General features: G+C 42.6%; 1 pseudogene; it reads left to right on the top strand.

Moving 5' to 3' along the window:
• Positions 1–27125, top strand: part of LOC124004906 — a 128860-nt pseudogene that overhangs the window by 34073 nt on the left and 67662 nt on the right.

Below are 27125 nucleotides of genomic sequence, written 5' to 3'. Positions count from 1 at the left end.
TTCCCACACCGGCAATAGCATCTGATAAATGTGTATGCGACCAATAAAATTAGATATGATTTGAAATGTTTACACAAAATTGTGACTAGCTCCAAATGGTGTTTTGACATCTGGATAGTTTGATTAAATAAATGTTTGTACAGATTTCCATTCATTTGTCGATATGTGTGCATTTGAAACATCAGTGTGGAGACAAATCTTCCAATTTGAAATAAAGTAGTTTTGGTTTAAATGAACCGAACTGCCTTTTCAAGTGAACCTGGATGTACATTTTTGGAACTTGGTATGAAAGTGTCCTAAAAAGTGCTTTGCCTTCCTTTGCAGAATGCTGACCTGAAGAAGCAGCTCCACGAACTTCAGGCTAAGATCACAGCGCTTAGCGAGAAGCAGGTATTTCAGGAGATGATGCTGACACAACACAAGGCTGTCCCAGGTTGCCCTACATGAGAGCAGACACACCAATATTGATATGCGTTTGAAATACATGATTTTTACAAATTAAAATGTGTAAGTTGGTCCTTTTAGACAGACTAATTTGTTTCTTTAAACATCATATTCGAAGATACTCACAAATTAATCATGTATGTTTATTTCCTTTAAGGCTTTATAAATCCCAATGAGTAATTTGTCACTCCCTCTGTGCAGTGCTGTGTGCATGGGCAAGTGAACACTGAATAGACACGCACACAAACATATTGTTTACACAGCTAATGTCTTGTGATGGATGCTCTGAGGCAGAAATGAAAGCACATTATTTGGAATGTGTGTTCTCTTCCCAATGTGCTCTGTCTCTGTTAGCAGTGAGGTGAGGCCGCTGTGAGGCTCACCTAGTGTGACTTCCACAACGACTTGTTTTCCTGCTGCTTTCTCCATTCTGTCAAGGGGGCTGACTAATCAATGCGGTTTGTGACACACTGACTGTTCTCTGGAACAATTCAAAGAACATGGAATATATTCAATATATAGAGTGGTGTCTCCTTTAGTTAAAGGGATACTTCGGGATCTACTTCCCCAGAGTCAGATGAACTTGTTGATCCCAGTTTTATGTCTCTCTGTCCAGTATGAAGGATCCGATACCCATAGACTTCCAGCCATTGCACTAGTTAGCATTGGCTTACAATACTACCTATAACGTCCTTCATACTGGACACATAGACATAAAAATGGTATCCATGAGTTCTTCTGACTGGGGTAGTAGATACTTTTTCTTGCCACTGTATGTGAACCCTTTGGAATTACTTGGATTTCTGCATACATTGGTCATCAAATTTGTTCTGATCTTCATCTAAGTCACAACAATAGACTAACCTAGTGTGGTTATAATAGCACACATTAGTGTATTCAATATAGACATCATTTAAACATTCACAGTGTAAGTTGGAAAAAGTATGTGAATCCCTAAGCTAATGAGTTCTCCAAAAGCTAATTGGTGTCAGCTAACCTGGAGTCTAATCAATGAGACGAGATTGGAGATGTTGGTTAGAGCTGCCTTGTCCTATTAAAAACACTAACACAATCTGCTATTCACAAGAAGCATTGCCTGATGTGAACCATGCCTCAAACAAAGGAGTTCTCGGAAGACCTAAGATTAAGAATTGTTGACTTGCATAAAGCTTGGAAGGGTTACAAAAGTATGACAAAGCTCAATGAGGTTAAGAAGAGTGTCGGCTAAAGACTTAAAGAAATATCTGGAACATGCTAATGTCTACGATTCGTAAAACACTAAACAAGAATGGTGTTCATGGGAAGACACCACAGAAAAAGCCACTGCTCTCCCAAATTCTGAAGTTTTCAAAAGTGCACCTGAATGTTCCACAGCACTACTGGCAAAATATTCTGTGGACGGATTAAACTAAAGTTGACTTTTTTGGGAGGAACACACAATAATATGTGTGGAGGGGAAAAAAGCACAGCACACCAACATCAAAACCCCATCCCAACTGTAAAGAATGGTGAAGGGAGCATCATGGTTTGGACTGCTTTGCTGCCCCAGGGCCTGGACAGCTTGCTATCATCGACGGAAAAATTAATTCCCATGTTTAGCCTAACATTCTCCTGCAAAATGTCTTTATATCTGTCCGCCAATTAAAGCTCAACAGATGGGTGATGCAACAGGACAACGACCCAAAACACAGTAGTCCTGACCTCAACCTGATTTGAGATGCCGTGGCATGACCTCGAGAGCCGTTCACACCAGACATCCCAAGAATATTGCTGAACTGAAAACAGTTTTGTAAAGAGGAATGGTCAAAAAATTCCTCCTGACTGTTGTGCAGGTCTGATCCGCAACTACAGAAAATGTTTGCTTGAAGTTATTGCTGCCAAAGGAGGATCAACCAGTTATTAAATCCAAGAGTTAACATATACTTTATCTACCCTGCACTGGAAGTGTTTACACGGTGTGATTAATAAAGACATGAAAACGTATACCGTAATTGCTGGACTATTAAGCGCACCTGAATATAAACCGCACCCACTGAATTATTAAAACATGTATTTTGTACATAAATAAGCCGCACATGTCTATAAGCCGCAGGTGCCTACCGGTACATTGAAACAAATGAACTTTACACAGCCTTTAAACGACACACGGCTTGTAAGAAATTAAACAGTGGCCTACCAAGAAAGTCATTGGTCACTATCTTCCTCCTCCTGTGCAATGAAACCACTGAAGCCATCTCCTTCGGTGTCGGAGTTGAATAGCCTCAGAATTGCTTCATCCGATGTTGGATCGTTTTCATTGTCGTTCTCGTCACTTTCATCCGGAGGCAAATATCCCGCTGAGCTCATGCTGCCCCTTCAACACGCAGCAGTCCAGCCTTTCGAAACCCGTTGAGGATAGTGGATTTTTTGACAGTGCTCCACGCTGTCAGAACCCACTGGCAGACTTGACCATAAGTTGCTCTTCGCATGCGGCCCATTTTAGTGAAGGATTTCTCCCCACTTGTCATCCAAACCTCCCACTGAACTTGGAGCGCCACCTTAAATGCACGATTTACACTGATGTCGAGTGGCTGCAAAGACTTTGGGCCATCTGCTTTTCTTCCCTCTGAAAGCTGTTGTCTTTTTGCACAGAGTCAGTTCCTCACGCTGCTTTCCAACGTCTTATCATCTACTCATTAAGGCCAAGCTCCCGTGCAGCAGCTCTATTTCCTTTTCCAACAGCCAGATCGATCGCCTTCAACTTGAAAGCTGCATCATATGCATTTCTCCGTGTCTTTGCCATGATGAGGGTGACAAAATTACTACCGTAATCAGAATGATAGGAAATTTCAGCGTGCTCGATTTACGTCACATTATGTGACGGTGCTCAGTTTTTTGGCGGCATGAATCTTGTGAAAGCGGGAAAAATCCATAAATTAGCCGCGTCATTGTATAAACCGCGAGGTTCAAAGCGTGGGAATAAAGTAGCAGCTTATAGTCCGGAAATTACGGCAATTGTTTGTGTTATTAGTTTAAGCAGACTGTCTATTGTTGTGACCTAGATGAAGATCAAATTTTATGACCAAAGGGTTTACATAAATACTTTTTCTTGCCACTGTAAATGGCCTAATTGCCAAAATCACAAAGTATCCCTTTTATGATCCAGGCTGTATCACATCTGGCCGTGATTGGGAGTCCCATAGGGTGGCGCACAATTGGCCCAGCGTCGTCCAGATTTTGCTGGGGTAGGCCATCATTGTAAATAAGAATTTGTTATTTAACTGACTTGCCTGGTTAAATAAAGGTGAAAAAAATGTGTTTAGTGTTGGGCTGTCCAAAAAATTGGATCTTGGTCGACCGAAAGTTGTTCTTTTGACCAGTCTAAGGTTCCTTTTCTTATGTAGATGTAACAGTATAGACTTTACGTCTGTCCCCTCGCCCCGACCTGGGCGCGAAACAGGGACGCTCTGTACACGTCAACAGTCACCCTCGAAGCATCGTTACTCATCACTCCACTAAAGCCGCGGCTCTTGCAGAGCAAGGGGAACCACTACTTCAAGGTCTCAGAGCAAGTGACGTCACCGATTGAAACGCTATTAGCGCGCACCACCGCTAACTAGCTAGCCATTTCACATCCGTTACACTGACACACCTTGAATAAAATCAACTATATGCATTGAGCTTGTCTGAGGGTTTAAACGCACTGTGTGATGAAATAAGACGCACATGACTCAAGAGGGAGCCAGAGATCAAGATAACCAGAAGAAAAAAATCCTTAACCTGACCCAATCATCCTTCTCCTGCTGGCTTTCTAACTCCTGAAGTTGCTGGTAATAAGCTACATGAGTGGTCTGCAACTTTTTCTCATTTGGAATGCAAATTTATCTTACCATTTCCACTTACCATTCCATCTGCGTGCAAGTTATGGTTTTCATGTGCAAATTTTCGTGGAACAGTTGAATTTGTAATGACGTCTTCGTATCTCAAAATCATTGTTGTGTTTAATCAAAATTAGATCTAAATGAAAATGATTCAAACCTAAAATAACTTATATTGCCATCTACGTAAAAAAATAGCTTGCATTAAAGCCAACAAATAAAAACATTACAGCCTGCAGGCAGAAAATATCCTGATTTAATAGAGAGAACGATTTATTTAAGTTATCTTTCATCACATTCCCAATGTGTCAAAAGTTTACATGCTACCAAATACTAATTGAGTCTATTGCCTTTAAATTGTTTAACTTAGGTCAAACGTTTCGGGTAGCCTTCCACAAGCTTCCCACAATAAGTTGGGTGAATTTTGGCCCATTCCTCCTGACAGAGCTGGTGTAACTGAGTCAGGTTTGTAAGGCCTCCTTGCTTGCACATGCTTTTTCAGTTCTGCCCACAAATGTTCTATGGGATTGAGGTCAGGGCTTTGTGATAGCCACTCTAATATCTTGACTTTGTTGTCCTTAAGCCATTTTGCCACATTTTGGAAGTATGCTTGGGGTCATTGTCCATTTGGAAGACCTATTTGCGACCAAGCTTCAACTTCCTGACTGATGTCTTGTGATGTTGCTTCAATATATCCACACCATTTTCCTTTCTCGTGATGTCATTTATTCTGTGACGTGCACCAGTCCCTCCTGCAGCAAAACACCCCCACAACATGATGCTGCCAACCTCGTGCTTCACGGTTGGGATGGTGTTCTTCGGCTTGCAAGCATCCCCCTTTTTCCTCCAAACATAATGCTGGTCATTATGGCCAAACAGTTCCATTTTTCTTTCATCAGACCAGCGGACATTTCTCCAAAAAGTACAATCTTTGTCCCCATGTGCAGTTGCAAACCGTAGTCTGTCTTTTTCATGGCGGTTTTGGAGCAGTGGCTTCTTCCTTGCGGAGTGGCCTTTCAGGTTCTGTTGATTTTAAAGGACTTGTTTTACTGTGGATATAGATAATTTTGTACCTGTTTCCTCCAGCATCTTCACATGGTCCTTTGCTGCTGTTCTGGGATTGATTTGCACTTTTCGCACCAAAGTACGTTCATCTCTAGGAGACAGAACGTGTCTTCTTCCTGAGCAGTGTGACCGCTACGTGGTCCCATGGTGTTTATACTTGCGTACTATTGTTTGTACAGATGAATGTGGTACCTTCAGGCGTTTGGAAATTGCTCCCAAGGATGAACCAGACTTTGTTTTTTTTGAGTGCTTGGCTGATTTCTTTTGATTTTTTTTCCCCCATGATGTCAAGCAAAGAGGCACTGAGTTTGAAGGTAAACCTTGAAATGCATCCACAGATACACCTCCAATTGACTCAAATTAGGTCAATTAGCATATCAGAAGCTTCATGACATTTTCTGAAATTTTCCAAGCTGTCAACTTAGTGTATGTAAACTTCTGACCCACTGGAATGGGAGTGATCAGTGAATTATAAGTGAAATACTCTGTAAGCAATTGTTGGAAAAATTACTTGTCATGCACAAAGTAGATGTCCTAACCGACTTGCCAAAACTATAGTTCGTTGTCAAGAAATTTGTGGAGTTGTTGAAAAACGAGTTTTAATGACTCCAAGCTAAGTGTATGTATAAACTTCAAACCTCAACTGTATATACACTGCTCAAAAAAATAATGGGAACACTAAAATAACACATCCTATATCTGAATGAATGAATTATTCTTATTAAATACTTTTTCTTTACATAGTTGAATGTGCTGACAACAAAATCACACAAATTATCAATGGAAATCAAATTTATCAACCCATGGAGGTCTGGATTTGGGGTCACACTCAAAATTAAAGTGGAAAACCACACTACAGGCTGATCGAACTTTGATGTAATGTCCTTAAAACAAGTCAAAATGAGGCTCAGTAGTGTGTGTGTGGCCTCCACGTGCCTGTATGACTTCCCTACAATGCCTGGGCATGCTCCTGAGGTGGCGGATGGTCTCCTGAGGGATCTCCTCCCAGACCTGGACTAAAGCATCCGCCAACTCCTGGACAGTCTGTGGTGCAACGTGGCGTTGGTGGATGGCGCGAGACATGATGTCCCAGATGTGCTCAATTGGATTCAGATCTGGGGAACGGGCGGGCCAGTCCATAGCATCAATGCCTTCCTCTTGCAGGAACTGCTGACACACTCCAGCCACATGAGGTCTAGCATTGTCTTGCATTCGGAGGAACCCAGGGCCAACCGCACCAGCATATGGTCTCACAAGGTGTCTGAGAATCTCATCTCGGTACCTAATGACAGTCAGGCTAACTCTGGCGAGCGCATGGAGGGTTGTGCGGCCCCCCCAAAGAAATGCCACCCCACACCATGACTGACCCACCACCAAACCGGTCATGCTGCAGGATTTTGCAGGCAGCAGAACGTTCTCCACGGCGTCTCCAGAATCTGTCACGTCTGTCACGTGTTCAGTGTGAACCTGCTTTCATCTGTGAAGGGCGCCAGTGGCGAATTTGCCAATCTTGGTGTTCTCTGGCAAATGCCAAACGTCCTGCACGGTGTTGGGCTGTAAGCACAACCCCCACCTGTGGACGTCGGGCCCTCATACCACCCTCATGGAGTCTGTTTCTGACCGTTTGAGCAGACACATTCACATTTGTGGCCTGCTGGAGGTAATTTTGCAGGGCTCTGGCAGTGCTCCTCCTTGCACAAAGGCGGAGGTAGCGGTCCTGCTGCTGGGTTGTTGCCTTCCTACGGCCTCCTCCACGTCTCCTGATGTACTGGCCTGTCTCCTGGTAGCGCCTCCATGCTCTAGACACTGCGCTGACAGACACAGCAAACCTTCTTGCCACAGCTCCCATTGATGTGCCATCCTGGATGAGCTGCACTACCTGAGCAACTTGTGTGGGTTGTAGACTCCGTCTCATGCTACCATTAGAGTGAAAGCACCGCCAGAATTCAAGTGACCAAAACATCAGCCAGGAAGCATAGGAACTGAGAAGTGGTCTGTGGTCACCACCCACAGAACCACTCCTTTATTGGGGGTGTCTTGCTAATTGCCTATAATTTCCACCTGTTGTCTATTCCATTTCCACAACAGCATGTGAAATGTATTGTCAATCATTGTGTTGTTTAAGTGTTCCCTATATTTTTTTTGAGCAGTGTATATTTCTGTACCAGTCAAATGTTTGGACACCTAATCATTCAAGGGTTTTCTTTATTTTTTACTATTTTCTACCATGTAGACATCAAACTATGAAATAACAGATATAGAATGATGTAGTTACCAAAAAAGTGACAAATATATTTGAGATTCTTCAAAGTAGCCACCCTTTGCCTTGATGACAGCTTTGCACACTCTTGGCATTCTCTCAATCTGCTTCATGAAGTAGTCACCTGGAATGCACTTCAATTGATATGTGTGCCTTGTTAAAAGTTTATTTGTGTAATTTCCTTCCTTATAATGCGCATTAGCCAATCGGTTGTAATGTGACAAGGTAGGGGTGGTAGAAGATGGCCCTATTTGTTGAAAGATCAAGTCCACATTATGGCAAGAACAGCTCAAATAAGCAAAGAGAAACGACAGTCCACCATTTCTTTAAGACATAAAGAACATTTCAGTCACATAATCCATCAGGCGCTATAATGAAACTGGCTCTCTTGAGGACCGCCACCGGAAAGGAAGACCCAGAGTTACCTCTGCGGCAGAGGATAAGTTCATTCGTTACCAGCCTCAAAGTTTCAGCCCAAATAAATGCTTCACAGAGTTCAAGTAACCGACACATCTCATTTAACATTTAACATTTAAGTCATTTAGCAGACGCTCTTATCCAGAGCGACTTACAAATTGGTGCATTCACCTTATGATATCCAGTGGAACAGCCACTTTACAATAGTGCATCTACATATTTTAAGGGGGGGGGGGGTGAGAAGGATTACTTTATCCTATCCTAGGTATTCCTTAAAGAGGTGGGGTTTCAGGTGTCTCTGGAAGGTGGTGATTGACTCCGCTGTCCTGGCGTCGTGAGGGAGTTTGTTCCACCATTGGGGAGCCAGAGCAGCGAACAGTTTTGACTTTGCTGAGCGGGAACTGTACTTCCTCAGTGGTAGGGAGGCGAGCAGGCCAGAGGTGGATGAACGCAGTGCCCTTATTTGGGTGTAGGGCCTGATCAGAGCCTGGAGGTACTGAGGTGCCGTTCCCCTCACAGCTCCGTAGGCAAGCACCATGGTCTTGTAGCGGATGCGAGCTTCAACTGGAAGCCAGTGGAGAGAGCGGAGGAGCGGGGTGACGTGAGAGAACTTGGGAAGGTTGAACACTAGACGGGCTGCGGCGTTCTGGATGAGTTGTAGGGGTTTAATGGCACAGGCAGGGAGCCCAGCCAACAGCGAGTTGCAGTAATCCAGACGGGAGATGACAAGTGCCTGGATTAGGACCTGCGCCGCTTCCTGTGTGAGGCAGGGTCGTACTCTGCGGATGTTGTAGAGCATGAACCTACAGGAACGGGCCACCGCCTTGATGTTAGTTGAGAACGACAGGGTGTTGTCCAGGATCACGCCAAGGTTCTTAGCGCTCTGGGAGGAGGACACAATGGAGTTGTCAACCGTGATGGCGAGATCATGGAACGGGCAGTCCTTCCCCGGGAGGAAGAGCAGCTCCGTCTTGCCGAAGTTCAGCTTGAGGTGGTGATCCGTCATCCACACTGATATGTCTGCCAGACATGCAGAGATGCGATTCACCACCTGGTCATCAGAAGGGGGAAAGGAGAAGATTAATTGTGTGTCGTCTGCATAGCAATGATAGGAGAGACCATGTGAGGTTATGACAGAGCCAAGTGACTTGGTGTATAGCGAGAATAGGAGAGGGCCTAGAACAGAGCCCTGGGGGACACCAGTGGTGAGAGCGCATCAACTGTTCAGAGGAGACTGTGTGAATTAGGCCTTCATGTTTGAATTGCAGCAAAGAAACCACTACTAAAGAAAACCAATAAGAAGAGACTTGCTTGGGCCAAGAAACACGAGCAATTGACATTAGACAGGTGGATATCTGTCATTTTGGTCTGAGTCCAAATTTGAGGTTTTTGGTTCCATCTCCCGTGTCTTTGTGAGACGCAGAGTAGATGAATGGATGATCTCCGCATGCCTCCACAATTATCATCAATCCAATTGAGATGAGTTGGACCGCAAGAGTGAAGGAAAGCAGCTAACAAGTTCTCAGCTTATGTGGGTACTCCTTCAAGGGAACTCCTTCAGGCATTCCAGGTGAAGCTGATTGAGAGAATGCCAAGAGTGTGCAAAGCTATCATCAAGGCAAAGGGTGGCCACTTTTGATTTGTGTAACACTTTTTTGATAACTACATGATTCCATATGTGTTATTTCATAGTTTTGATGTATTCACTATTTTCTACACTGTAGAAAAAATTAAAACAAAGAAATAACTCTTGAATGAGTAGGTGTTAACAAACTTGGCTGGTTCTTTATATAGACAGTGCTTTCGGGAAAGTATTCAGATGCCTTGACTTTCCAGATTTTGTAACGTTCCCACCTTTAAAAAAAAAATGGATTAGATAAATACAATTCCTCAGCAATCTACACAAGATACCCCATAATGACAAAGTGAAAACAGGTTTTTAGACAGTTTAGCAAATGTCAAAACAATTTACATAATTATTCAGACCCTTTGCTATGAGACTCGTAATAAAGCTCAGGTGCATCCTGTTTTCCATTGGTCAATCTTGAGATGTTTCTACAACTTGATTGGATTCCACCTGGGGTCAATTCAGTTGATTGGACATGATTTAGAAAGACACACACCTGTCTATATAAGGACCCACAGTTGACAGTACACGTCAGAGCAAAAACCAAGCCATGAAGTCGAAGGAATTGTCCATAGAGCTCCGAGAAAGGATTGTGTCGAGGCACAGATCTGGGAAGGATGCCAAAAATGTCCGCAGCATTGAAGGTCCCCAACAACACAGCGGCCTCCATTCTTAAATGGAAATAGTTTGGAATCACCAAGAATCTTCCTAGAGCAGGCCACCCGGCCAAACGAAGCAATCGGGGGAGAAGGGCCTTGGTCCTTCGGTCACTCTGACAGAGCTCCCCTGTGGAGAAGGACATCCATCTCTGCAGAACTTTATGGGAGAGTGTTCAGAAGGAAGCCACGCCTCAGTAAAAGGTATGACAGCCTGCTTCGAGTTTGACGAAAGACATCTAAAGGACTCTTAGACCATGAGAAACAAGATTCTCTGGTCTGATAAAACCAATATTGAACTCTATGAATGCCAAACATCATGTCTGGAGGAAACCTGGCACCAGGCCTATACGGTGAAGCACGGTGGTGGCAAGGTCATGCTGTTAGTTTGTATTTTAACAACAGGGACTGAGAGACTCGTCAGGTTCGAGGGAAAGCTGAACGGACAACAAACCGAAGCACACAGCCAAGACAAAGCAGGATTTGCTTCAGGACACTGGAGGAGATTGTTTCTTTTCTAGAACGTGGGAGTGGCCATTCAGTGAAGGAAGAGCCCTGCACATTTGACAAGTCTTAAAAGGCCCAGTGCAGTTTCAAACGTGAAATCCTGTGTGTTATATATATTTCCACACTGAGGTTGGAATAATACTGTGATATTGTGAAAATGATAATGCCATTTTAGAGTAAAAGCTGTTTGAAAAGATCGCCTGAAATTTCAACCTGTTTTGCTGGGATAGTGTTTTGGCCTGCCCGGTGACATCACCAGGCGGTCAATTAGTTAATAGACCAATAAGAAACAGAGTTTCAAACCTCTTCCAATAATGGCTAGTTTCCACCTCCAAACTCAGACCACTCCCAGACAGTCCTAGCTAAATTCTTGTTTTAGAAATTTATCTTTGCTAAGAAGCTATTTGTATTTATTTTTGACCATTTCACAGTAAGGTGCTTAATTGTTACCCAGAAATGATTTGATATTGAGATCAAAACAGCTGCATTTAATTTAGTCATGCTAGAACAGCCAACTTGTGACATGTCTGTTACACGTTGTAGATGTCGGTGTCTTTGGTATTCTTATAGATGGCTGTGGCCTTTTTCTCCGCTTGTGGGTGGTAGGTGATAATTATCTCGGCTCACAAATTTAGTAGGCATACCTCACCAGCACAACTCTTCTTCTGTCTCACTGAGGAAAGACTTTACAGTTTACACCTGTGCTGCACTGGGCTGCAGTGTTGCTAAGCAACAGACACATGTCTCTGGAACGGAGTCTGCATGTTTGTGTCTGTGCATGCTGACCTGTTGTGTTACTAAACCACTCAGGTGTACTTTGATTTATTGCGGTCGATAGGCGTCCCACTGATATCCCCGTCACCTCTCAGGCAATGAGCCACGCTCACACTCGCACACACACTTGACACTTGGCGGAGTCCAGTCCAACAGGGCTAGTGTTCTTTTCAGGTTTTTACCTCTAGAGCATAATGGAAGAACAAATGTTATATTAAACTTTAACTGTTACTTATAGACTTGATTTGCTTAGAATAAACCATTAGACTCCAAGACAGGAAGCATGTATAATGACTTAGAGTCATAACCAGCCCATAGCCAGCTATCTTCTGTATATTGGGTATTTTGGTGTCGGAGATGGGCGATGTCTGAAGTAGCCAGGCTGTAGTAGGCCTATATGTGCTATATGGACTATGTGCTGGATTTTATCCCTGCAGATAAGAGCTTCCCTCCCTCTGCATCCAGCTGAGCCCTCCTGGCCGGCTCCCTCCCCTGGAGGGGTCTAAAAAAGGTTACTAGGAGCTCAAGTGTAGCTCTCAAGTGTCTGAAATGGGCTCGTCCTGTAATCACATCTTTGAGGATTGCCCTTCGATGGGCTAGTAATTATACTCATCCAACCAGAGATGCTCTTCCCCCAGATTTCCCTAGAAGGGCTGTCTTGTTTGCAGTTGTTGATTTAACAGTATTTAGGGCTGCCCCATGCCAGGTCCTGTTAAAAGACGAACACAGTAAACCGTCTGATTTAAACAGTAGCCAAGGAAAAAAGCAATCTTGATTAACATGGAAATTGGCTTTTTGGCAAGAAGACCTAGCCATGTCTCTCTGAAATGGTCTCATAAAGAACTGCCAATAGACTGACGCATAAAAGGCAGAAGAGGGATTTGCTGAATTTCCCCTTTTTTCAGATGTGCCCTGCTAAACCACATAAGGAGCATTCCACTTTTCAATAATGGCCATGTGCTAATAGCTGACCTAACTTGTCATAATATGGTCATAACACCTTCATAACACATATATTTACACCTGTTGTGACATATTGCATTATTTTAAGGCTAGTTGTCACAGCTACATAAGTGTCTCGACCCACATTTTATGCAAAATGATTTTTTTCCCTGCCAAGACGTTTCATTTAATTTTTCTTAACTTTTTCATATCTCTTAACAGTCGCCCCAGCATGAGTTGTTTTATGCACGTCATGTCAGAATGCACTCACTGTTAACACTCGCTGCGTGCTAATTATCTGTAGACTATGTTTCAATCTATCAATTTAAAATGTTCTAATAAGTTGTATTTTCTAACAGTTTGAATTGAGGTGTGTTCTGCCTCCTCATTAATTCACATTGAAGTAGCCCATTTCAGTGTTGCGGACAATTTATGTTTGAGGCTTTACTGAGCCGGTCAAATACCCCTCTTCGGGGAGAGCCTTTCCCCATTTTTTTTTTCTGCACATATGCGGATATTTGCGCAGTCTTGCACGAACTGGCACATTTTCTGGCTGGTGCTCGCATTGCCTCCATTGTTTTTCTTACAAATAACTTTGGACTTGTGCGTTCCTATCAAAGTACCTTACTTTCTGTATATGGTGTTTCTGTTTCTACAGTAGTATGTATGTATGCATGCATGTATGTGGCATAATGTATTTACAGTTTTATTAATGTTTTGAAGTGAATGAAGGGAAGCGAATGATCGTAGACAACACACTACCTTCAACATGCATACTGCAAACAGACACACTCATCTTGTCTCTTATCTTCTGGTTTACACTGAAAAAAACAAACATGCAGAGATGCAAACTGGGGGGGTGGGATCACTACTGGCTGTAAGCGAACGAGTGATGCGCGCTTGGAGCAATACTGGCTGTATCCAAGGCTCAGCCAGTCGTTCGCATAACAACAGAATGCAGCGCAGCACACGACTGAAGAAAGAAGAGACAACCAATTGACTAGTTACAGCATCAGCGCGCCCTCTGGAAAGTCAGCTTGTCAGTTACAGCATCTCGTCCCCTGAACGATAACGAAGAGGTAACATTAGGTGAGCAGCCTGACCATGGAGATGGTGGGTGAGAAGGTGATGAAGTGTACTTCATGAGCTGTAACCGGAAAACAACTGGCGTTTGGAAAGTTTGAGGTAGGGGAGAAAGTGTGTTGGAACAAGTATTAGCATTGTTAAGTACCTTGCTAACTGGATCAAATTCTCTGTTAGCTAACCAGAAATGTTGAGCAACATTAGCCAACTCATCTGATCAAATAATTTAGTTTATGGTGTGAAAATTTGCTTGCTAATAAAGTCAGACAGCTAATGTTAGTTAGCTCATCTGATGTTGTAATGTTAGTTAACATTAGTAACCTAACCAAATCGCTATAGTATTTACTCGTATGCGACTCCTTGCCGTTCCTCAAGTTATAACGCGTTAGTTGCTTACTGGACCCTGGAAATCTGAAATGTTAACAAGCTTTTTGTTGTGTTAAACTTGACAGTAACATGTGTACAAGCATTTCGCTACACTCGCATTAACATCTGCTAACCATGTATATGTGACCAATAACATTTTATTTGTGTGTGAGGGAGTGAGGGGGGATTATATATTTTTTACTCAGTGACCGTTAATTTTGCACACGTAGTAGCCTTGTGCACTTGATCGATATCAATAGTGGCCACTACAATGGAGCAAAAATAGAATGTGTGTTTGTTTCATTCTATTCTACTTTAAGATGTTTTTTCCCCAAGTGCAACATTTATGTGTGGTCACAAGCGTTCAATTATAAAGGCTGTCATGGCGAACTGCAATATTAGTGTTGTTTTTTTCATCAAGACTTGAGTGTCATTTGCAGTAAAGTCTAGTCAACGAATAACATTGGATTGCTTTCTTTACATTTTTTTAGCTGTGAGTTAGGTTCACATTAACCACTTATTTTACACACGGAGACTGATCATGTAGATCATATTCTTTGTTGTTTAATTAGTTAACCTGCATTTCCCCCTGCAGGGATTTTTTTTTGCATGTTTCAGTGCCCTCGGCAGTTTGCATCCCTGAACATGGCTGCGCACACAAACTACTCATCGTTGGATTACTTTGGATTTCTAGAAAGTGTGTTGAGCTCACCCATAATGTGATGCATGATAAATAGTTATTGCTATTAGCTAATTAATATTGTGGTTTCTGTCAGCCGAGAGTTATCTAAATATGGCCACTTGTGTTATGTCAATATTTCCTCAGTTAGCGCTAGGACTAATGTAGCTTACATTGATCTGTTTGGATGATTATGTATGCTGTTCCTACTTCTGTGAATGTCTGAACATTGCATCCAAAAATAAACTTGTCACATTCAGGACAACTTTGTAAGGACTGTGTTTCTGTAAAAGTGTGGCTAGCTCAAATGCTGTCAATCGAAGCTGGATGTTCTAATCAAACCAGTTTGAGGTATGCTGCAGGAACCACTGTAGAATGATAACACCCGTTGTTGGTTCATGTGAAACGTTATTTTTTTTGTTCACCTTTCTTTAACCAGGCAGGCTAGTTGAGAACAAGTTCTCATTTACAACTGCGACCTGGCCAAGATAAAGCAAAGCAGTGCGACACAAACAACAACAAAATTACACATGGAATAAACAAGCATACAGTCAATAAATAAGTAAAGTCTACATTCAGTCTGTGCAAATGGCGTGAGGTAAGGCAATAAATACGCCATAGTAGCAAGTAATTACAATTGAGAAAATTAACACTGGAGTGATAGGTGTGCAAAAGAGCAGAAAAGTAAATAAAAACAATATGGGGATGAGGTAGATTGGATGGGCTATTTACAGATGGGCTATGTGCAGCGATCGGTTAGCTACTAAGTTCGCTGATGTTCAAATTTAATGAGGGCAATTCGTTCAGTCATTGGCAGCAGAGAACTGGAAGGAAAGGCGGCCAAAGGAGGTGTTGTTTTGGGGATGACCAGTGAGATATATCTGCTGGAGCGTGACCAGTGAGCTGAGAAGGTAGAGCTTTACCTAGCAAAGACTTATTTTATTTTATCTTTATTTAACCAGGCAAGTCAGTTAAGAACAAATTCTTATTTTCAATGACTGCCTGGGAACAGTGGGTTTAACTGCCTGTTCTGTTATGCAGGTGAATGAGGACCCAAAAGCGACTTGGCGAAAACAGAGTTTTTAATCCAGTGAAGTAACTTTACAATCAAAAGGCATAATTCTACTCGTAATGACGAGAACAGACTGGAGACTTGATCAAGAACTGCAGGTTGCCTCGGGAAGGCACTTGAACGTAGCAGACTCAGACACCTGCTCACCACGCAGCATCTGAGGGAAACACGACACGACAGGGCGATACATAGACACAGCACGGTGAACAATAGACAAGGATCCGACAGGACAGGAACGGAAAACAAGGGAAGAAATAGGGACTCTAATCAGGGGAAAAGATAAGGAACAGGTGTGGGAAGACTAAATGATTGATTAGGGGAATAGGAACAGCTGGGAGCAGGAACGGAACGATAGAGAGAAGAGAGAGAGGAAGGGAGAGAGAAAAAGGGGAACGAACCTAAAAAGACCAGCAGGGGGAAAACGAACAGAAGGAAAAGCAAAATGACAAGATGATATAAGACAAAACATAATAATAATAATAATATATGCCATTTAGCAGACGCTTTTATCCAAAGCGACTTACAGTCATGTGTGCATACATTCTACGTATGGGTGGTCCCGGGGATCGAACCCACTACCCTGGCGTTACAAGCGCCATGCTCTACCAACTGAGCTACAGAAGGACCACAAAACATGACAGTACCCCCCCACTCACCGAGCGCCTCCTGGCGCTCTCGAGGAAGAACACTGGCGGCAACGGAGGAAATCATAGATCAAACGGTCCAGCACGTCCCGAGAAAGAACCCAACTCCTCTCCTCAGGACCGTAACGAAAAACGATAAGGGAAACTAGGGTACTACTCTAAAAAAAAAAAAATGAGACACGGGTAGAGAACTGAAAACTTTAGAGCAAACAGGACCAAACAGGCCAGGAGAGTAACAACTAGGGACAGACTGAGACACAGCAAGGGCAGGAACAAGAACAGGAGAGAAGCGATGGCAGGGAACAGACTGAGACCCAGCAAGACCAGGAGCAGAAGCAGAAAAAAAAAAATTACCAGACTTCTTCTGCGCGCAGTCCGAACACGCAGCCACGAAACGGCGCGTGTCACGCTCCTGAGTAGGCCACCAAAACCGCTGGCGAATAGAAGCAAGCGTACCCCGAACGCCGGGATGGCCAGCTCACTTGGCAGAGTGAGCCCACTGAAGAACAGCCAGACGAGTAGAAACAGGAACGAAAAGGTTACTAGGACAAGCGCACGGCGACGCAGTGTGCGTGAGTGCTTCAACCTGTCTCTCAATTCCCCAGACAGTCAACCCGACAACACGCCCAACAGGAAGGATCCCCTCGATTGAAGCCACAGAAGAACTAAAGAGACTGGATAAAGCATGAGGCTTGGTGTTCTTAGTTCCACGGGCAATAAGAAATAACGAACTCGGGAAAAACAACGCCAACGAGCATGACGCGCATTCAGTCGTTTGGCATAACGGATGTACTCAAGGTTCCTTTGGTCAGTCCAAACGACAAAAGGAACTGCCCCCTCCAACCACTGTCGCCATTTGCCTAGGGCTAAACGGATGGCGAGCAGTTCGCGAGCCACATCATAGTTACGTTCCGTGACAGGCGATGAGAAAAATACGCACAAGGGTGGACCCCATCGTCAGTATCGGAGCGCTGGGACAGAATGGCTCCCACGCCCACCCCCGACGCGTCAACCTCAACAATAAACTGTTTAGTGACGTCAGGTGCAACAAGGATAGGAGCGGATGCAAAACGCTTCTGGAGATCAGAACAACAATCATACGACCGGTGAGGAGGAAGGGAGTTGGTTCTGGACCGACTGAAGACCGTGCGCAGACCATGATATTCCTCCGGCACTCCTGTCAAATCACCAGGTTCCTCCTGAGAAGAGGGGACAGAACAAACAGGAGAAATAGCAGACATTAAACACTTCACATGACAAGAAACGTTCCAGGAAAGGATAGAATTACTAGACCAATCAAAAGAAGGATTATGACACACTAGCCAGGGATGACCCAAAACAACAGGTGTAAAAGGTGAACAAAAAATCAAAAAAGAAATGGTCTCACTATGGTTACCAGATACAGTGAGGGTTAAAGGTAGTGTTTCATATAATATATTCATGGGGAGAGGACTACCATCCAAGGCAAACATGACCGTGGGCTCCCCTAACTGTCTGAGAGGAATGTCATGTTCCCGCGCCCAGGCTTCGTCCATAAAACAGCCCTCTGCCCCAGAGTCTATTAATGCACTGCAGGAAGCTGCCGATCCGGTCCAGCGTAGATGGACCTGTAAGGTGAGTACATGTACTTGACGGAGAGGACCGTCTAGTAGCGCTTATCAGTCGCCCTCCGCTTACTGATGAGCTCTGGCCTTTAACTGGACATGAAATGACAAAATGACCAGCGGAACCGCAATAGAGACAGAGGCGGTTGGTGATTCTCCGTTCCCTCTCCTTAGTCGAGATGCGAATACCCCCAGCTGCATGGGCTCAACACCTGAGTCAGTGGGGAAAGACGGTAGTGTCGGAGAGAGGGGAGACACAGTTAACGCGAGCTCTCTTCTATGAGCTCGGTGACGAAGATCTACCCGTCGTTCAATGGAATTTCAATCAAAGAATCCACGCTGGATGGAACCTCCCGAGAGAGAATCTCATCCTTACCCTTAGCGTGGAGTCCCTCCAGAAGACGAGCAGCAACGCCTGCTCGTTCCAGTTACTGGAGGCAGCAAGAGTGCAAACTCTATAGAGTAATCCGTTATGGATCGATTACCTTGACATAGGGAAGACAGGGACCAGGAAGCTTCTTTCCCAAAAACTGAGCGATCAAAAACCCTTATCATCTCCTCTTTAAAGTTCAGATAATTGTTAGTACACTCAGCGCTTGCCTCCCAGATAGCTGTGCCCCACTGCCGAGCCCGACCAGTAAGGAGTGATATGACGTAGGCAATCCGAGCTCTCTCTCTTGAGTATGTGTTGGGTTGGAGAGAGAACACTATATCACACTGGGTGAGAAAGGAGCGGCACTCAGTGGGCTGCCCAGAATAACATGGTGGGTTATTAACCCTAGGTTCCGGAGGCTCGGAAGAACCGGAAGTAGCTGGTGACACGAGATGAAGACTCTGATACTGTCCTGAGAGGTCGGAGACCTGAGCGGCCAGGATTTCAACGAACGGCATGCCGAGCAGCAGACAATTCCTGCTCGTGTCTGCCGAGCAGAGCGCTCCCTGGAACTCGAGAGTAGAGAGACAGAATCCATAGTCGCTGGGTCCATTCTTGGTCGGATCCTTCTGTTATGCAGGTGAATGAGGACCCAAAAGCGACTTGTCAAAACAGAGTTTTTAATCCAGTGAAGTAACTTTACAATCAAAAGGCATAATTCTACTCGTAATGACGTGGAGACTTGATCAAGAACTGCAGGTTGCCTCGGGAAGGCACTGAACGTAGCAGACTCAGACACCTGACCACGCAGCATCTGAGGGAAACACGACACGACAGGGCGATACATAGACACAGCACGGTGAACAATAGACAAGGATCCGACAGGACAGGAACGGAAAACAAGGGAAGAAATAGGGACTCTAATCAGGGGAAAAGATAAGGAACAGGTGTGGGAAGACTAAATGATTGATTAGGGGAATAGGAACAGCTGGGAGCAGGAACGGATGAGAGCAGAGGATAGAGAGAAGAGAGAGAGGAAGGGAGAGAGAAAAAGGGGAACGAACCTAAAAAGACCAGCAGGGGGAAAACGAACAGAAGGAAAAGCAAAATGACAAGATGATATAAGACAAAACATGACATGTTCAGGGGCAGAACCTTCTCACCCACCATCTCCATGGTCCGGTTACTAGTCCAACGCTCTAACCACTAGGCTACCCTGCCGCCCCAGATTACCTGGTTAAGTCTGTTGTTGTAATTAATTCTTTCCAGTAATTTTCATCAAGCATTATGACCAGGGTTCGCCAACTGGCGGCCTGCCAGTTTTCTGAGCAAAATAAAATAATACAAATGTTATTGTTGAATTAATTGTTGGACATAAAACTATAAAAACACCAGGAAATCAAGATATTAATGTACTTTGATGTGAAAAGTGCAAATCAATCCCAGAACAACAGCAAAGGACCTTGTGAAGATGTTGGAGGAAACCGATACAAAAGTATCTATATCCACAGTCAAACGAGTCCTATAATCGACATAACCTGAAAGGCCGCTCAGCAAGGAAGAAGCCACTGCTCCAAAACCACCATAAGAATGCCAGACTTTGATTTGCAACTGCAAATGGGGACAAAGATCGTACTTTTTGGAGAAATGTCCTTTGGTCTGATGGAAAAAAATAGAACTGTTTGGCCATAATGACCATCGTTATGTTTGGAGGAAAAAGGGGGATGCTTGCAAGCCGAAGACACCATCCCAACTGCGAAACACGGGGGTGTGCACTTCACAAAATAGATCGTGAGGGAGGAAAATGTTGTGGATATATTAAAGCAACGTCTTCCAAATGGACAATGACACCAAGCATACTTCCAAAGTTGTGGCAAAATGGCTTAAGGACAACAAAGTCAAGGTATTGGAATGGCCATCACAAAGCCCTGACCTCAATCCTATAGAACATTTGTGTACAGACCTGTGTTAGTGTTTATATATTGGAGAGTCGAGACCAAATCACGGGTGCTGGACAGAGTAATTTCAGTTGTAACAAAAGGCAGTTTTAATGAGTCAATAGATATCTTGTGCCGCAGTTTTACGTGCACGGATTTAGTTCATATAACTCTGTAATGAGTCAGGTGAAAAAGAGAGCTTATACAAAGGTTACATTCATTTTTATACATAGAATAAAGTAGGTAGAGTCTTGTCGTGACGCCTTCTGAATGGTCCCGTAGGGTTGGAGGCGGACCCGCTCTAGCCAGAGTAGAAGCCCCCATTGGGGCACAGCAGTCTTTGTTCTGGGCACCCGACCAGTAGAAGGGCACTAGGAGATGTTTGTGTAAAGGGGTTCGTGAGGTAGAGGGGCAGTTTTTATGGCTGGGTGTATGTGTTCATGCGATGGAATGTCTTTGTTTCCTGGGGTCGGGAGACAACAAAGCTGAGGGGATAGTGTTAGGGGGGTAGTTTTGTTGCTGGCTGTGTGAGCTAGTTCCTGTTTTAGCAGGGGTACGTAAGATGACTTGACTCAGGCGGATTAGCTTAGCGCTGTATAATATATGAGCTATGTATATGAATGTTTATATATATATATATATATGACACCTGAAAAAGTTTGCGAGCAAGGAGGCCTACAAACCTGAGTCAGTTACACCTGCTCTGTCAAGAGGAATGGGCCAAAATTCACCCAACTTATTGTGGGAAGCTTGTGGAAGCCTACCTGAAATGTTTGATCCAAGTAAAGTATTTAAAGGCAATGCTACCAAATAGTAATTGAGTGTATGTAAACTTTTGACCCCACTGGGAATGTGATGAAAGATATAAACACTGAAATAAATCATTCTCTCTACTATTATTCTGACATTTCATAAGTCGCTGACCTAAGCCGACATTTTTAATAGAATTTCATGTCAGGAATTGTGGGAAACTGAGTTTAAATGTATTTGGCTGTGTATGGAAACTTACGACTTCAACTGTACATTTGTGTGTATAAACCCTATTTCAGGACCCTGTTTTTAAAAGATAATTCGTAAAAATCCAAATAACTTCACAGATCTTCATTGTAAAGAGTTTAAAAAACGTTTATCATGCTTGTTCAATGAAACATACACAATTAACGAACATGCACCTGTGGAACAGTCGTTAAGACACTAACCACTTACAGATGGTAGGCAATTAAGGTCACAGTTATGAAAACTTAGGACGCTAAAGAGGCCTTTCTACTGACTCTGAAAAATACCAAAAGAAAGATGCCCATATGTGTGAGCGTGCCTGAGGCATGCTGCAAGGAGGCATGAGGACTGCAGATGTGGCCAAGGCAATAAATTGCGATGTTTGTACTGTGAGACGCCTAAGACAGCGCTACAGGGAGACCGGATGGACAGCTGATCCTCCTCGCAGTGGCAGACCACGTGTAACAACACTCGCACAGGATTCGTACATCCGAACATCACATCTGCTGGACAGGTACAGGATGGCAACAACAAGTGCCTGAGTTACACTAGAAATGCACAGTCCCTCCATCAGTGCTCAGACTGTCTGCAATAGGCTGACAGAGGCTGGACTGAGGGCTTGTAGGCCTGTTGTAAGGCAGGTCCTCACCAGACATCATCGGCAATAATGTTGCCTATTGGCTCAAACCCACCGACAGGACTGGCAAAAGGTGCACTTCACTGACGAGTCGCCGTTTTGTCTCACCAGGTGTGATAGTCGGATTTGCGTTTGTCGTCGAAGGAATGAGTGTTACACCGAGGCCTGTACTCTGGAGCGGGATCGATTTGGAGGTGGAGGGTCCGTCATGGTCTGGGGTGGTGTGTCACCGCATCATTGGACTGAACTTGTCATTTCAGGCAATCTCAACACTGTGCGTTACAGGGAAGACATCCTCCTCCTTCATGTGGTACCCTTCCTGCAGGCTCATCCTGACATGACCCTCCAGCATGACAATATCACCAGCCATACTGCTCATTCTTTTCAGTATTTCCTGCAAGACAGGAATGTCAGTGTTGCCATGGCCAGCGAAGAGCCCGGATCTCAATCCCATTGAGCACGTCTGGGACCGGTTGGATCGGGGGGTGACATCATGTTCATATCTGTGGAACTTGTTCAGGTTGTTGAAACTTATGTTTAAAATTTGCTTGAAATTAACACAGGTGACAGTGAGAGGACGTTTATATATAGCAAACTAGTGAACAACAATGCTTAGGCCTTTATTTCCAGCTTATACATACTATATGCGTTTTATGGACAGTCTATTTTACAATAGTTTTATTTTGTTTGTTTTTAACTCTTGTCCTTCCTCAACCTCTCCCATATATTTATGATGTCCATCCGGTTTGATTTCCTTTTGACAAACTATTTCCAAACCTATATACGTTTTATGGGCACAGTACACATTAGTTATCTTGTTGTTATTAGTCCCAACCTTCAGGTTCATTCAATCCCTCCCATCTATCTCTTAACACCGTCCATATTAAATTTCTATTTGCCATTTTTTTCAACTGTGCTGTGATGTTTCACAGAAGCTCTGAACCTTTCCATTCTCATCGTTTCTGCAGATTGTAAATTGAAAATATTGTTCTTTGCTAAAAGTATTATATTATTTATCTATTGACCATGACTTTTCAGATCACCCATTAGTGCTATCTGCAGGGTTAGCTCCAGGTAAATATTGCAATTATTCAGCCATACCTGAACCTGTGACCAAAAACAAGCTACATATGGACAATACCGAAACAAATTATATAATGTTTCTGCCTCTTCGCAGCAAAATCTTCTGTTGGTTGCAAGAATTCCATATTATAATTGATATTGAAAAATGCTACGTTTTGTGTCCGGCGTCGTCTTGCATATCAGTTCTTAATACCATGTACCATCACATCGGCACGTCAAAAAATCTAGGGCCGACAGACAAGTTCCTTACATTTTGCCCCTTCCACTTTCCTCTTCCATTTTTGCGGTAATGCTGCAATTAGTTGATTTGTTATTTTGGGTAGAGCAGACATTTCCATATGTTTTAGTTAGCTGCATGTATGTCATAACTCCACCAGTCATGTTGTATCATTTATGAAGATTATACCTGTTTTACATTTTTAATTCATTTTCAATTCATATATTTGTGTTTAACCATATTTGTTCTGTTTTTTTCTGGTGAATTAAATTGAAATTGCAACCAACTTTCTATGGCTTGTTTTAAAATAGCGATATTTGAGAGATGGTTTCCTTTTCAAATAACTGGAAGTGAGAGGTTGTAATCTGAAGAAAGTGAAAAAGGCCTTTCTTGAACATAGGGTGAGATATTCTTACAAATTTACTAGAGAACCAGTTTGGATTTAAGTATAACTTTTGTTTGACTGAAGCCTTTAGTGAGAGGTCTTAATGCTTTCATTTAAAAAAAAAAATTCTGCCCTCCGAATTCATATTCATTATATAAATAGGCCCGTTTAATTTTGTCTGGCTTGCAGTTCCCAAAAAAATTGAATGTTTTTTTCTCATATAATTAAAAAACAGCTCGCTAGGTGTAGGCAAGACCATAAGCAAATAGGTCAACTGGGATATGACTAAAGAGTTAATTGGGGTGATTTACCTTTCCGTGTTTGCAAGATCTTATCTAATTTTGCTATATTTCTATGAAAATGTATTGGAGTGAGATCATTTATTTATTTCGGGATATGTATACCACATCACCATCAGACAATTTCATTGGTAAACTACACGGTAAAGTCAAAGTAGTCTTTTTTGTGATCCAATACTTAATATAGTACACTTATTATCATTTGGTTGTAATCCAGAGAGGTTAGAAAATGATCTAGATCCTCTGAGGCTGTGGAGGGATCTAAGTTGTGGATTTAAAAGAAAACATGAGTCATCAGCGTACAATGACACCTTTGTTCTTAAGCCTTGTATTTCTAATCCCTTGATATTATTGTTGGATCTGATTTTTATAGCTAACATTTCAGGGGCCATAATAAATAGATCTGTCAATAGTGGACAATCTTGTTTTACTCCTCTTGACAGTTTAAAACTGTGCTGCACAACCAACCCCTTCCATCACATGCAACTGAAACACGCGGTGGAATGGGAGGAATGCGTGAGACTACGGCAATGCCGATTCCAGTCACCCGATTCCCAAAACGTCATGGAGGAAGCCCTGCCGAGATTATATACTGCTACCCACGAAAGAGTCGCAGAGAAGCTGGCTAGTGTTTCTTATTTTTCCACCACATCCAATCTATGGTTGAGCAGAACATCAGAGCCATAACTAAGTTTGACAGTCCACTACATAAATGAAGACTAGAAATTGCAAAATGTCTGCCTCCAGACATCTTACTTCCCCGATGATCATACGGGTGATTTAATAGCCCAGGGTCTCAAAGACTCTCTGGCATCGTGGAAGATGAGCGAATATTGACAGGTGTGCATGACAACTGACATCAGAGGCAACATGATAAAAGCATTGTGCTTGAACAACTGGACCCGCCTGGAGTGCTTTTGGGCACAGGCTTCACCTCGCCATCGGTAAGTGTGACATTGGATAATTAAAGTGCATTCAAAAAGGTTATGTTCAGGCCAGCTGTAGGCTGATGTGTTAGTAGTTGTGTCATTCTGCCAATCGAATAGCAAATAACCACAGGCTGTTTTAATACTAACAACAAATTAACTAATACATTTTAAATCAAAATTATTATATAAATTACATATTCAAATAGCTAGTGGTCAAACATTGCTAAGCAATAGAATAGACGTGTGGGTGTGTGTTGTTCATTTGTGTTGCACAAATAGGCTTTGAGGCCTTGTATATTTTTTAAACATTTTAATCAAGAAAATTCAATTAAGAAATTCAATGTCTTGCTTGGCATTTTTAAAATTTGTTTAGAGGAAAACAAGAAATCGAGATTAGAGGTCGACCGATTATGATTTTTCAATACCGATACCTATTATTGGAGGACCATAAAAAGCCAATACAGATTTATCGGCCGATTTTTTTTTTTAATGTATATATATATTTGTATTAATGACAATTACAACAATACTGAATGAACCCTTATATTTTAACTTAATATAATACATAAATAAAATCTATTTAGTCTCAAATAAATAATGAAACATGTTCAATTTGGTTTAAATAATACCAAAACACAGTGTTGGAAAAGAAAGTAAAAGTGCAATATGTGCCATGAAAAAAAGCTAACGTTTAAGTTCCTTGCTCAGAACATGAGAACATATGAAAGCTGGTGGTTCAATATTCCCAGTTAAGAAGTTTTAGGTTGTAGTTATTATAGGAATTATGACGCGTCGACTGTTTCTCTCTACCATTTGTATTTCATATACCTTGGACTATTGGATGTTCTTATAGGCACTTTAGTATTGCCAGCCAAATCTCGGTTTGCTTGAAGTCATAAACAGCGCTGTGCATCAAGCATCGCTAAGACCGGCTCACAAACGCGGTAAAGTGCTGTTTGAATGAATGCTTACGAGCCTGCTGTTGCCCCCCACCGCTCAGTCAGACTGCTCTATCAAATGTCAAATCATAGACTTAATTCTAATACACACACATAAATATGAGCTGGTGGCAACCCTAAAGTCTAAATATTGCTGTTACATTGCACAACCTGCAATGTTATGTCATAATTATGTAAAATTCTGGCAAATTAATTACGGTCTTTGTCAGGAAGAAACACAGTTCGCAATGAGCCAGGCGGCCCAAACTGTTGCATATACCCTGACTCTGCTTGCACTGGACGCAAGAGAAGTGACACAATTTCCCTAGTTAATATTGCCTGCTAACATGAATTTATTTGAACTAAATTAGCAGGTTTAAAAAATATATACTTCTGTGTATTGATTTTAAGAAAGGCATTGATGTTTAATTGCTTGCACAATTGTGCGACGAATGTGATTGTTTTTCGTGAATGTGCTTTTGATAAATCACCCGTTTGGCGAAGTTTAAGTAGGCTATGACTCGTTGATAAATTAACAGGCACCACATTGATTATATGCAACACAGAACAAGCTAGTTAACCTAGTAATCTCATCAACCATGTGTAGTTAACTATTGATTATGTGAAGGTTGATTTTTAAATTTTTTTTATAAGATAAGTTTAATGCTAGCTAGCAACTTACCATGGCTGCAAGGAGCCAAGGTCCTTTTGACGCTGCACCCGTGTAACAGGTGGTCAGCCTGCCATGCAGTTTCCTCATGGATTGCGATGTAATTGGCCATAATCAGCATCCAAAATTGTTGTCAATTACCGATTGTTATGAAAACTTGAAATCAGCCTTAATTAATCAACCATAATCGGTCAACCTCTAATCGAGATATTATCATGATCGTCCAAACATTTGAAAATAAATGTAGATGTACTTTCAACACTTTAAAAAAAACTTTTGGTGCCAACGAGAATGGCATAAGAAAGAAGTCAAGATGACTAGCTTGATTGAGCCTCCGCCATGTATGTCTCAATAGGTCAGGATATTTAAGCCTCCATATATCTATTAGTTCCAATATATCCATGACATTCATGATTTCCTTTGCTGTCCATTGAGGAATTTAAAACAGTATTATAATCTCCCACCATAATAATAGTCTTGTATTGCTTGTAGGATGGATTATTTGTTATACACTGCTCAAAAAAATTAAGGGAACACTTAAACAACACAATGGAACTCCAAGTCAATCACACTTCTGTGAAATCAAACTGTCCACTTAGGAAGCAACACTGATTGACAATAAATGTCACATGCTGTTGTGCAAAATGGAATAGACAACAGGTGG

Source organism: Oncorhynchus gorbuscha, linkage group LG02, assembly GCF_021184085.1.
Source record: "Oncorhynchus gorbuscha isolate QuinsamMale2020 ecotype Even-year linkage group LG02, OgorEven_v1.0, whole genome shotgun sequence".
NCBI classification, from domain to species: domain Eukaryota; kingdom Metazoa; phylum Chordata; class Actinopteri; order Salmoniformes; family Salmonidae; genus Oncorhynchus; species Oncorhynchus gorbuscha.
The sequence above is the reverse complement of the archived record's forward strand: the minus strand, read 5'-3'. Positions and strand labels throughout refer to the sequence as shown.